Consider the following 10,684-nt stretch of genomic DNA (forward strand, 5'->3'; position numbering starts at 1 on the left):
CTGAGGCAGAAGAATTGCTTGAACCCAGGAGGCAGGGGTTGCAGTGAGCCGAGATCGCACCACTGCACTCCAGCCTGGGCGACCAAGCAAGACTCCATCTCAAAAATAATAATAATAATAATGATAAAAAGTACAGTAATACATAAACTAGTATAATAATTTATCATCAAGTATTATGTATTGTATATAATTTTATGTGCTACACTTTTATATGACTGGTAGCACCAGTTTGTTTATGCCAGCATCACCACAGACGTGTGAGTAATGAGTTGCACTATGATGTTAGTTTGGCTATGATGTCACTAGGTGCTAAGAATTTTTCAACTTCGTTATAATCTTATGGGGCTACCTTTGCATGTGCAGTTGACCAAAACATCATTATATAGCATATAACTGTATTTTAAACTGCTTTTCAATTTTAAACAGTAAAAGTAGACACTTTGTGAAAAATTAGTACCTAGTAGCTTTGTTTCCTCTCTCCACAACAATTTTTCAGTTACATGGTATTTATTTTATCCAGGTTTGAAATATTTGCCTTTTATCCTGTAATCATAATTTCCATAGTTGTTTAGTATTAGTAAAGTTACATATTTAAACCAGCTATACTTTACTAAAATGTAAGTTTCATGCAGGCATGATGAGTTATTTGCTTTGTTCACTGATGTATCTGAAGTGTCTAGAAGAATGTCTGGCACATAGTAGGCACTAATAAATACTTGTTGTTCAATAAATTATTTTCCCAATTTTTTACTTCCTGAGTTTAAAATTTTCTCCAATTGTATTTGATTGTTGCATATGGGTGTATAAATAAACATACACGTATACACAGATGTTTCCCCCCGTCCCAAGAAAAACTCAGGCATGTTGTGTTAGCTTGAGTTTCTTCATGTTTGAAAATGACTGTCTTTTGCCTGTATGCCTATGATAGTTAATACTGAGTGTCAACTTGATTGGATTGAAGGATGTAAAATATTAATCCTGGTTGTGTCTGTGAGGGTATTGCCAAAAGAGATTAATATTTGAGTCAGTGGGCTGGGGAAGGCAGACCCACCATTAATTTGGATGGGCATCATCTAATCAGCTGCCAGCACATATAAAGCAGGCAGAAAAACGTGAAAATGTTAGACTGGCCTAGCCTCCCAGCCCACATCTTTCTCTCCTGCTGGATGCCTTCTGCTTTCGAACATGGGACTCCAAGCTCTTCAGTTTTGGAACTCGGACTGGCTCTCCTTGCTTCTCAGCCCGCAGATGGCCTATTGTGTGACCTTGTGATAGTGTGAGTTAATACTGAATAAACTCATATATATATATATGAGATTTTGGTACCAGGAATGCGGTTCAGAGGAACAGAATATTAAGAATGGAGTAGTTAGGTTGGTTTGGGGGTTTCTGGAGGTGGCTGCTTAATATGATTAGACCCCAAAATGCTAAGGACTCTACTTCTAATAGTATAGAGAACACTGATAGTCCTTGGTGTGAACTGTTTAGAGAGTTATGCAAAATAAATGCATTTGACACTCCTGATTCATTGCTCGTGGGAGGCAAGGAGTTTAGTGACTCTATACGTAATACCTTTGACCATATGTGGAGAACCAAGGAACATAATGAAGCTGGTTAGTTGGTTGCTCCTAAGTTCAGTGGACAAAATGATGAAAGAAAATAATGAACTCAGGGATTCTGTCCCCCAGTTTCAGAAACAGACACTGAGCCTCAAATCTGCTGAGATTGCCCTGAGTGAGAGTCTTACCTCCTGTAGAGAAAGAGCTGAAATTGTGCAAAAACAGACACAAGCTCTTATCACGTGAGTGGCCGACCTGCAATGAAAGGTGCATGCACAGCCTCGCCAGGTGTCTACTGTTAAAATGAAGGCATTGATTGGAAAAGGATGGGACTCTGAAACTTGGAATGAGGATGCGTGGGAGGACCCTAATGAAGCTGGGGACACTGAGCTTGTAAGATCTGATGAACATTTTTTTGCCAGAAGGAACAGCTTCCCCATCCCCAGTAGTGGCAACATCCCCTCCCTGACCCATGCTGCCATCAGTCTTTCCACCTTTGTCTGAGGAGACACCTGTGATGCTTGAGGCAACAGTGATGGCCTCCCCTCAGGCAGTTGCCAGGCAAGATAATGTTGATTCTCCTCAGGAGACTCCCCCAACACCTCTCTTTGCTTCTAGACCTATAACTAGACTGAAGTCCCAGCAGGTGCCCAGAGTGTGACCCATAAGGAGGTGCACTACACTCAAAAAGAACTGCTTGAGTTTTCTGATTTATATAAATAGAAATCTAGAGAACTGGCATGGGAATGAATATTAAGGGTGTGGGATAATGGTGGAAGGAACATAGAATTGGAACAGGCTGAATTTATTGATTGGGCCCACTAAGTAGGGACACTATTTAATGTTGCAGCTCAGGGAGTTAAAAAGGTTCTAATAATTTATTTTTTTGGTTAGCTAAAACATGGATTAAAAGATGGCCCACTGTGAGCAAGCTGGAAATGCCTGATCTCTCTTGGTTTAATGTAGAGGAAGGGATCCAAAGGCTTAGGGAGACTGGGATGGTGGAGTGGATTAGTCACTTTAGACCTACTCATCCCACCTGAGAGGGTCCAGAAGCTATATCCTTGACCAATGCCTTGCCAAATATATTTGGGAGGGCAGCATCTGCATCTTTGAAGAGCCCTGTAATTGCTCTTCTCTGTATGTCAGAGCTAACAGTGGGAACCACAGTCACTCAACTACAAAATTTAAATACAATGGGAATAACTGGATCCCAAGGTGGCAGGGGCAAACTGGCAGCACTCAACTGTAAAAGGCAAGGTGGGTGTAGCTACTGTAATGGACAGCAGAGGCAAAGTGGCAATCAGAATAGTCTGATTCATGTAGAGCTCTGGCATTGGCTAATTAATCACAGTGTTCCTAGAAGTGAAATTGATAGGAAGCCTACTGCATTCCTACTTAATTTATATAAGCAGAAAACTTCTAGGTCAAATGGATAAAATATTAATTTAAATTATAAAAACAGAGAATCATGCCCCCTCAATCAATTTCCAGACATGAGCCAGTTTATAGACCCAGAACCCCTTGAATGAAGGGGAGGCTGGGTCCCCTTGATGAAGGACCCCACTACATTACCAACAGTATCTTTCCCCCATCCTTTGCCAAGGAGACTTCTGGCCTTTTACCAAGGTAACTGTATCTTGGGGAAAGGGAAATGATAAGACATTTCAGGGACTACTGGACACTGGCTCTGAGCTGATGTTGATTCCAGGGGACCGAGAACATCATTGTGGTTCTCCAGTTAAAGTAGGGGATTATGGAGGTCAGGTAATTAGTGGAGTTTTAGCTCAGGTCCAACTTACAGTGGGTCCAGTGGGTCCCCAAACTCATCTTATGACTATTTCCCCAGTGCCAGAATGCATAAGTGGCGTAGACATACTTAGCAGCTGGCAGAACCCCCACATTGGCTCCCTGACTGGTAGGGTGAGGGCTATTATGGTGGGAAAGGCCACATGGAAGCCATTAGAGCTGCCTCTATCTAGAAAAATAATAAATAAAAAACAATATTGCATCCCTGGAGGGATTGCTGAGATTAGTGCCACCATCAAGGACTTGAAAGATGCAGGGGTGGTAATTCCCACCATATCCCTGTTCAACTCTCCCATTTGGCCTGTGCAGAAGAAAGATGGATCTTGGAGAACGGCAGTGGATTACCATAAGCTTAACCCAGTGGTGACTCCAATTGGAGCTGCTGTATCAGGTTTCATTGCTTGAGCAAATGAACACATCTCCTTGTACCTGGTACGCAGCCATTGACTTGGCAAATGCCTTTTTCTCCATTCCTGTCCATAAGGCCCACCAGAAGCAATTTGCCTTCAGCTGGCAAGGCCAGCAATATACCTTTACTGTCCTACTTCAGGGGTATATCAACTCTCCAGCTTTGTGCCATAATCTTATGCAGAGAGACCTTGATCACTTTTCACTTCCGCAAGATAGCACGCTGGTCCATTACATTAATGACATTATGCTGATTGAATCCAGTGAGTGAGAAGTAGCAAACACACTGGACTTACTGGTGAGATATTTGCATACCAGAGGACCAGAAATAAATTTGACTAAAATTCAGGAATCTTCTACCTCAGTAAAATTTCTAGGAGTCCAGTGGTGTGGGGCCTATCGAGATATTCCTTCTAAGGTGAAGGAAAAGTTGCTGCATTTGGGCCCTCCTACAACCAAGAAAGAGGCACAATGCCTAGTGGGCCTATTTGGATTTTGGGGGCAACACATTCCTGATTTGGGTGTGTTACTCCAGCCCGTTTATTGAGTGACCCAAAAGGCTGCCAGTTTTGAGTAGGGTCCAGAACAGGAGAAGGCTCTGCAACAGGTCCAGTTTGTTGTGCAAGCTGCTCTGCCACTTGAGCCATATGACCCAGAAGATCCAATGGGTGCTTGAAGTGTCAGTAGCTGATAGGGATGCTGTTTGGGGCCCTTGGCAGGCCCCCATAGGTGAATCACAGCAGAGGCCTCTAGGATTTTTGAGCAAGGCTTTGCCATCTTCTGCAGATAACTACTCTCCTTTTGAGAGACAGATCTTGGCCTGTTATGGGGCTTTGGTGGAAACTGAATGTTTGACTATGGGTCATCAAGTCATCATGCAACCTGAACTGCCTCATGAACTGGGTGCTTTCTGACCCATCTAGCCATAAAATGGGTCCTGCACAGCAGCATTCCATCATGAAGTGGAAGTGGTACAAATGTGATTGGGCTTAAGCAGGTCCTGAAGGCACAAGTAAGTTACATGAGAAAGTGCCTCAAATGCCTATGGTCTCCAATCCTGCCACCCTGCCTTCTCTCCTCCAGCTTGTACCGATGGCCTCATGGGGAATTCCCTATGATCAATTGACAGAGGAAGAGAAGACTAGGGCCTGGTTCACAGATAGTTATGCATGGTATGCAGGCACCACCCAAAAGTGGACAGCTGCAGCACTATAGCCTCTTTCTAAGGCATCCCTGAAGGACAGTGGTAAAGGGAAATCTTCCTGGAGGGCAGAACTTTGAGCAGTGCACCTGGTTGTGCACTTTGCATGGAAGGAGAAATGGCCAGATGTGTGATTATATACTGCCGAGACCAGCTCGGTCAGGGAGACCCTAACCCAGTGGTGCTGGAGGAATTAAAGACACACACACAGAAATATTGAGGTGTGAAGTGGGAAATCAGGGGTCTCACAGCCGTCAGAGCTGAAAGCCTCATGCAGAGATTTACCCATGTATTTATTAACAGCAAGTCAGTCATTAGCATTGTTTCTATAGATATTTGATTAATTAAAAGTATCCCTTATGGGAAATGAAGGGATGAGCCAAAATAAAGGGGTGGGTTTGGCTAGTTATCTGCAGCAGGAACATGCCCTTAGGCACAGATCACTCATGCTATTGTTTGTGGTTTAAGAACACCTTTAAGTGGCTTTCTGCCCTGGGTGGGCCAGGTGTTCCTTGCCCTCATTCCAGTAAACCCACAACCTTCCAGCGTGGGCGTTATGGCCATCATGAACATGTCACAGTGCTGCAGAGATTTTGTTTATGGCCAGTTTTGGGGCCAGTTTATGGCCAGATTCTGGGGGGCCTGTTCCCAACAATATACTGATTAGTGGGCTGTAGCCAATGGTTTGGCTGGATGGTCAGGGACTTGAAAGAAGCATGATTGGAAAATTGGTGACAAAGAAATTTGGGGAAGAGGCATGTGGATGGACCTCTCTGAGGGGTAAAAAACAGTGAAGATATTTGTAACCCATGTGAGTGCTCACCAGTGGGTGACCTCAGCAGAGGAGAATTTTAATAATAAAGTGGATAGGATGACCCACTTGTTGTGTAGACACACCTCAGTCTCTTTCCCCAGCCACCCCTGCCATCGACCAATGGGCCCATGAACAAAGTGGTCATGGTGGCAGGGATGGAGGTTATGCGTGGGCCCAGCAACATGGACTTCCACTCAACAAGGCTAACCTAGCTACAGCCACTGCTGAGTGCCCAATTTGCTAGCAGCAGAGACCAACACTGAGCCCTCAATATGGCACCATTCCTCAGGGTGATCAGCCAGTTACCTGGTGGCAGTTTGATTATATTAGACCTCTCAAATCATAGAAAGAGCAGAGGCTTATCCTCACTGGAATAGACACTTACTCTGGATATGGATTTGCCTATCCTGCATGCAATGCTTCTGCCAAGACGACCACTCATGGACTCATGGCATGCCTTATCCACCGTCATGGTATTCCACACAGCATTGCCTCTGACCAAGGCACCCATTTTACAGCTAAAGAAGTGTGGCAGTGGGCTCATGCTCATGGAATTCACTCTTCTTATCATGTTCCCCATTACCCTGAAGCACCGTTCTATCAATAGGATGGTGGAATGGCCTTTTGAAGTCACAACGCCAACTAGGTGACAGTACTTTGCAGGGCTGGGGCAAAGTTCTCCAGAAAGCCATAGATGCTCAGAAGCAGTGTCCAATATATGGTACTGTTTCTCCCATAGCCAGGATTCACAAGTCCAGGAATCAAGGGGTGGAAATGGAAGTGGCACCACTCACCATCACCCCTAGTGATCCACTAGTAAAATTTTTGCTTCCTGTTCCTGCAACATTACATTCTGCCGGCCTAGAGGTCTTAGTTCCAGAGGGAGGAACGCTGCCACCAGGAGACACAACGATTCCATTAAACTGGAAGTTAAGATTGCTACCTGGACACTTTGGGCTCCTACTACCCTTAAGTCAACAGGCTAAGAAGGGAGTTACAGTGTTGGCTGGGGTGACTGACCAGGACTATCAAGACAAAATCAGTCTACTACTCCGCAACAGAGGTAGGGAAGAGTACACATGGAATACAGGAGATCCATTAGGGTGTCTCTTAGTATTACCATGCCCTGTGATTAAGATTAATGGGAAACTACAACAGCACAATCCAAGCGGGACTACAAATGGCCTAGACACTTCAGGAATGAAGGTTTGGGTCACTCCACCAGGAAAAAACCATGACCTGCTGAGGTGCCTACTGAAGGCAAATGGAATACAGAACGGATAGTAGAAGAAGGTAGTCATCAATACCAGCTACGACCACATGACCAGCTGCAGACACAAGGACTGTAATTGTCATGAGTATTTCTTCCTTCTTTTGTTAAAAACATGTTTGTGCATGTATACACTTGTACTAAGAAAATATCTTCATTTTATTTCCTTTTTCTGTTACCACGTGACATAAGATTTATTGACTTCACATCAGCATTTAAATATTAACTTTATGTAATAGTATTTGGATAGGGAATTGGTGCTTTTCCGTTTGTACAAAGGATGGTTGTATTATGTTAGATGTAATTATGACCTTATTATTGTCTTTATTTGAAGATTATGTATGATCTTGGGAGATGTATATGGGTTCAAGCTGACAAGAAGTAGACTTACGATGGTTTGTACTAAAGGTCAACTTGATTGAAGGATGCAAAATATTGTTCCTGGGTGTGTCTGTGAGGGTGTTGCCAAAGGAGATTAACATTTGAGTCAGTGGGCTGGGAAAGGCAGACCCACCCTTAATCTGGGTGGGCACCATCTGATCAGCTCTCAGGGCGGCTAGAATATATAAAGCAGGCAGAAAAATGTGAAAAGACAAGACTAGCCTAGCCTCCCAGCCTACATCTTTCTCCCATGCTGGATGCTTCCTACCCTCAAACATCAGATTCCAAGTTCTTCAGTTTTGGGGCTTGGACTGACTCTCCTTCCTCCCCAGCTTATAGATGGCCTATTGTGAGACCTTGTGATTGTGTGAGTTAATATTTAAAGTCCCCTTTAATAATAATAAGATATTTAATAATTTAATAATAATAGGATCTATCTATCCTATTAGTTCTGTCCCTCTAGAGAACCCTGACCAATACAAAAAGCTCTTCAAAACATCATAAGAGATATAAAGCAGTGGTTTTCAAACTTGAATTATAACCGATTAGTGCACTTTGACATTATTTTAGTGTATTATAACCAACATTTTTTTAAAGGGACAGAATAAAAATAGAGAGAACTGCATATAGAAAGGGTAAGTATAGTTTCATGACACTTAAATATATGCTTAGGTGTTGTGAGTTTATGTACTGGACTATGACGTAGAATGTATTTCTGACAGAAACATTTATTTAACAGTAACAGGATCTACTTACAAACCAAGTGGACCAGGTGTTTTAGTCTGTTTGTACTGCTGTAACAAAATACCTGAGACTGGGTAATTTATAAACAATAAAAATTTATTTCTTACAGTTCTGGAGGCTGGGAAGTCCATGATCAAGGTGTCAGCAGATTTAGTGTCTTGTGAGGGCTCTCTGCTTCTGAGATGAGCACCCTGTTGCTTATATAGTGGAGGGGATGAACGCTCTGTCCTCACATGGCTCACAGGCAGCTCTCTGAAGACTCTAATGGCAATACCATTCATAACAGCAAAGCCCTCACGGCTAAATCACTTCCCAAAAGGCCCCACCTCTTAATATCACCACTTTGGGGTTGAAGTTCCAACATATGAATTTTGGAGGAATACCTTCACTCAAACCATAGCACCAAGGAAGGCTGAAAGCCTTTTTCAACTGGCATGGAGTGGCAGCCGAGGTTAGGGTCAGGGGCCCTTGAACAAAAGCCTTCTTAAGTTTAGGAAACAATATACAGACTAGTTGCTTACTATAGAGCAGTTTAAAACCCTAAGCATTATTTTAGTAGTGAACTGGAGGCAATTATATTAGCCAAGAAGCTGTAGGGAGGGGCAGGTCTACCCAGCTCAAAGGATATCCACTGCAAAATTTTCCTTCTCAGAAAAGAAGGAAGGCTGCAGGACCTCTCTAGATCAAAAGGTTCCTTTTCAAATGAATACATATATTGCCAGGCCTCAACAAGAATGTAATCTCCTTCAAGACAGGAATGGGACAATGCCTTCAATTAGCAACATTCTGTTTTTACAGTCTATTTCCCTCTTATTCTCTGAATCCGTCTCTTGCCCAGTTTTTGATGGTATTTGAAAAGCTGGCTGCCATAGCTTGATAAGGCATATATCTAACCAGGATATTTTACTGCCTTTTCCATTTCTGCTTATTGAATGTATTAACATATACTGGACACTATCTGGATCTTTTTTTTTTTTTTTTTTACTAACAATTCATTCATACTTCATGGCATTTAAGCCATCATAGGTATCTCTGGCTTCCTGGTCAATTGTTCTTGGTCTAGGTGTAATAGTATTACACCTCAATTCTGACTGATTGTTCATCAACTGATTCATCTCCCCACCCCAAAGTTAAGATTTGCTCATTGTTTTTGAATATATCTTGCTGGATTATATTGTTTATATGAATATATTACGATAGGTTTTCTTAACTGCTCTATTTCTTTACTGTTACTCTGAAATCTTACTTTTTCAAGGTGCTCCATAAAAACTTATTTTTTTAGAACTCCCAAACATGGATCAAGAGTATAAATAAAGCTCTTCACTGTCCTCTATATAAAACATACAATTCTCACATCGGTGCCCTTGCTTTTCTCTGTGTGATATGCCTTTTATTGCTCTCCTCCTCTCCAAATTTTATCCATTCACATAAGGCTCAGCTTAAATCCCTCCATAAAGCCAATCTAACTACCCTCACTCCCACTACTTTATCTAAATGTAGGTGGCACTGAATTTCCTCTCAACACTTAGAACTAAATTATATAGATCTTCACATATTTCTATAAATGATATCCTGTAGGATCCTTGAAGTAAGGGCTATTATTTATACAGCTTTTGCCTTATGCAGTCCTAGGCACTCAGTGGGATACAGTTGAAAGAGTGTTAGGAGATGAAGGTTTTTGTCCTTACTTGGTACTGAGGAGTCTGTAACAGGCTATTGGGGAAAACAAGCTCTCTGATACCCCTCTCTTACTTTTCTCATAGCATAAACAGTAACTATGTAAATGGGAGGCTATCAAAACATCTTGGAGACCACTACCTTATAATTCATACGTAGTAGATTGCCTTGCCAATAAGATAAAAAGGTGCGCCTCAGTGCTTCAGACTGCCCATTACAATAAGTTTTCACTTTTATAAACCTTAGGTCAGCACCTAAACTATATATAGCTTATATATAAGCAATATAAACCTTATGCTCTATAAATATAAACCTTATGCTCTATAAATTAATGGCAACTCGATAAAGAAATTATGACTGGTTATAGCACGCTGGTCACTGAAAAGAGATACTAGAGGGCAGTAATAAAACATATGTAAAGAAATGAATTTATCACACTGCTACTGCATTGGTAATTCAAGGCAACCACAATTAAGGGGGTAAATACAGACCACAGATGCTAAAGCAATGTCTGCAAGAGATGTCAAATCAAATCAAACAAATGTTTAACATTTTATCAGATCTAAAATAAGTACATCTTCTCTCAGTAAATTTTCTTGATGCACCATAAAATGCCAACAAAACTTCTAACTTACAGGTTAAATTATATAAAATACAATTTGAAAGCTCTTTTTAATTCTAATTATTTAAACATCAGCATCAGCAGACATCAACAATACTATTCTGAACCTGGATTTGTATGAATCTGAAGGTTAAACGTTAGCTGATAGGCTAAGTATGATAGAACAAAAAAATCAAAGCCAGTGGTGGTGAGCATCTAT

The 10,684-nt window shown here is 41.8% G+C and overlaps 1 pseudogene; it reads left to right on the forward strand.

Annotated features, from left to right (window-relative positions):
* Window positions 1-1,862: 1,862 nt before the first annotated feature.
* LOC129485410 (uncharacterized) lies at window positions 1,863-7,140 on the forward strand (annotated as a pseudogene).
* The last annotated feature ends 3,544 nt before the right edge of the window (window positions 7,141-10,684 follow it).

Source organism: Symphalangus syndactylus, chromosome 6 (assembly GCF_028878055.3).
Source record: "Symphalangus syndactylus isolate Jambi chromosome 6, NHGRI_mSymSyn1-v2.1_pri, whole genome shotgun sequence".
NCBI lineage: Eukaryota > Metazoa > Chordata > Mammalia > Primates > Hylobatidae > Symphalangus > Symphalangus syndactylus.